The sequence below is a fragment of the Neomonachus schauinslandi genome, chromosome 9 (assembly GCF_002201575.2).
Source record: "Neomonachus schauinslandi chromosome 9, ASM220157v2, whole genome shotgun sequence".
In the NCBI taxonomy this organism is placed as follows: domain Eukaryota; kingdom Metazoa; phylum Chordata; class Mammalia; order Carnivora; family Phocidae; genus Neomonachus; species Neomonachus schauinslandi.
The window spans coordinates 122,709,391-122,713,004 of NC_058411.1; positions in this window are offsets into that span (position 1 = coordinate 122,709,391).

Genomic DNA, 3,614 nt, shown 5'->3' on the forward strand with positions numbered 1-3,614 from the left:
GCCCTTGCTTCCCTTGCCTTTGGCGATGTTTCTAGGAAGAAGTTGCTGCGGCTGAGGTCGAAGAGGTTGCTGCCCGTGTTCTCCTTTAGGATTTTGATGGACTCCTGTCTCACATTGAGGTCTTTCAACCATTTGGAGTCTATTTTTGTGTGTGGTGTAAGGAAATGGTCCGGTTTCATTCTTCTGCATGTGGCTATCCAATTTTCCCAACACCATTTGTTGAAGAGACTGTCTTTTTTTCCATTGGACATTCTTTCCTGCTTTATCAAAGATGAGTTGACCATAGAGTTGAGGGTCCATTTCTGGGCTCTCTATTCTGTTCCATTGATCTATGTGTCTGTTTTTGTGCTAGTACCATACTGTCTTGATGATGACAGCTTTGAAATAGAGCTGGAAGTCCGGAATTGTGATGCCGCCAGCTTTGCTTTTCTTTATCAACATTCCTCTGGCTATGCGGGGTCTTTTCTGGTTCCATACGAATTTTAGGATGATTTGTTCCATTTCTTTGAAAAAAGTGGATGGTATTTTGATGGGGATTGCATTGAATGTGTACATTGCTCTAGGTAGCATTGACATCTTCACAATATTTGTTCTTCCAATCCATGAGCATGGAACGTTTTTCCATTTCTTTGTGTCTTCCTCCATTTCTTTCATGAGTATTTTATAGTTTTCTGAGTACAGATCCTTTGTCTCTTTGGTTAGATTTATTCCTAGGTATCTTATGGTTTTGGGTGCAATTGTAAATGGGATCGACTCCTTAATTTCTCTTTCTTCTGTCTTGTTGTTGGTGTATAGGAATGCCACTGACTTCTGTGCATTGATTTTATATCCTGCCACTTTAGTGAATTCCTGTATGAGTTCTAGCAGTTTTGGGGTGGAGTCTTTGGGGTTTTCCACATAAAGTATCATATCATCTGCAAAGAGTGAGAGTTTGACTTCTTCTTTGCCGATTTGGATGCCTTTGATTTCTTTTTGTTGTCTGATTGCTGTGGCTAGGAAATGTTTTTAATTTTTATAACTGTTTTCTTCTTTGATATGTGAGTTATTTCAAAGTGGTTAATTTCCAAATGTCTGCATATTTTCTAGGCACATTTTTGTTGTTTATTTCTTGCTTAATTATACTGTAGTTGTAAACATATCCTTTATGATTTTTAACATTTAAAAATTTGCTTAGACTCATTTTAGATTTGCCCACCATATGATTAATTTTGATAAAATTTTCTCTGTGCACTTGTCTGTAGTTTCTTGGTACAGTAATTTACATGTATCAACAAGGAAAATTTTGGTAATTATGGTGTTCACGTCTATTTCCATTCTGACTCTTTTCTGCTTGTTATATCATTTATGAGAGAAGTGTGTTGAAGTATCCCACTGTGATTTTAGATTTGTCTTTTTATAGTTCTGTCAATTTTCCCCTTTATACATTTTGAGAGCATATGACTAAATACATACAAATTTAGAATTTAAATTTGGAATTTATGCCTAGCAGGTTGCCCTATGTTTTATTATGAATTACTTCTTTTTTCCCTTAGAAATGCCTCTTTTCCTAAAGTCTACTTTGTCTATCACTGTAACCACACCAACTTTCTTTAAACATTTTTTTTACTTTAGAACAGTTTTAGATTTACAGAGAAGATAGTAGAGAGAGAGTTCTCATGTATCCTATACCCACTCTTTCCTATTGTTAACATCTTATATTAACATGGTCCATGGCAAGCAATAAACCAGTATTAATGCATTATTATTAACTACAGTTTGTCCTTCATTCAGGTTTTCTTAGTTTTTACCTAACATCCTTTTTCTGTTCCAGGCATTCCATTTAGGATACCACATTGAATTTGATCTTCATGTCTCTTAAGGCACTTTTAGATTGTGATAGCTTCTTAGACTTGCCTTGTTTAGGATGACTTTCACAGCTTTGAGGCGTACTAGTCAGGTATTTTATAGAATATGCTGCAATTTTGTCTGATATTTTTCTAATGGTTATACAGGAGTTATGGGCTGTTGGTCAAAAGATTGCCTAGGGAAAAGCACCCTTCTCATCATATCAGATCAAGGGTACATAATGTATCACTGTTACTAACCTTGATCACCTGGAAGTTATGTTGCATCTCTATGAGGGGCAGTAGCTAACAAATTATATGGAATTATTGCACACCAATTTGTCTCTTCTCCCTCATTTATTGATATGCTCATTTATTTAATTTATGTCTGTATGGACTTGTGGATATTTATTTTATACTTTGGGTTATAATCCAATACTATGTTATTTTGTTGTTCAGATTATTCCACCTTTCACTCTTTCCTAACATATCCAAATAATCAGACTCATGTTTCTTTTCCCCCTTCTCTCCAGGAGTTTGGCTCCTCAGGTCCTCATTGCATTAGTAGCCCTAAACTACAATGTCTTGTGTCCCCAACCTCATAAGACTGCCCAAAGTTCTCTTTAGTCCTGTCGCTTTTTTTTTAATTGTTTATTTTTACTATTATTATTATTTTTTTCATCCTGTCGCTTCTTAACCACCACTTCCCACTTGGTTTTAAGCTTCTTGGCTCCTACTGGTTATGAATCCACAAAAATGCCTTGGTGAGAAAAGCTGCACAAAATGCTGAGATTATTTCAGTTATATTTTCTTGCTTGTCATGGGGCACCTGGGTGGCTCATTCGGTTAAGCGGCCGACCCTTGATCTCAGCTCAGGTCTTGATCTCAGGGCTGTGAGTTCAAGCCCCGCATTGGACTCCCCATTGGGCATGGAGCCTACTTTAAAAAGTTGTTTTTTTTCTTGCTTGTCAGGATCTCAGCCCCCCAAGTCCTGGTTGTCTTGGCAGCTCTCTGATGTTTCCATAGAGATTTTTTTTAAATGTCATCAAGAGTTTCTGGGGGCGCCTGGGTGGCTCAGTTGGTTAAGCGACTGCCTTCGGCTCAGGTCATGATCCTGGAGTCCCGGGATCGAGTCCCGCATCGGGCTCCCTGCTCGGCGGGGAGCCTGCTTCTCCCTCTGACCCTCCTCCCTCTCATGCTGTCTGTCTCTCATTCTCTCTCTCTCAAATAAATAAATAAAATCTTTAAAAAAAAAAAAAAAAATATTTAAAAAAAAAGAGTTTCTGGTTGTTCTTGGTGAGTGGATTAGTCTGGCATAAGCTGGTGCATCATAGCCAGAAGTAAGACTGATCAGGCATAACGTTTTTTGCTTTCTCCACTATGTCATGGTTAATGGTGCCCCATAATATTTGAAGACCTGGTGCTTTGCTCCCAGTCATCAAATATGCTAAGTAATGCAGATTTTATATGTCACGTAGGAAAATGAATCATTCTGTACATATCCTTTATCTATACCCTTAGTCACAAGGGCTATCAAAAAGGATGTCTGCTGACTTCTCTTCAAGGTAAGGGAAAACAAATAATGATCTTGGAAGAAGATCGCCTTCATCATAGAAGTTTTCAATGAAAGGAACAGATGGGGAGAGCTATGTAAAATGGGCTTTTCAGTCTTGGGGACCTAGCAACAGTGCAATTACTGATGCAGATTTTTGGTGTGATCTTAAAGAAATTAAGCCTCTCTGTATGGTTAAGAATGGATTAGTGTGAGGACATCACTTCTGAGAAGTCTGT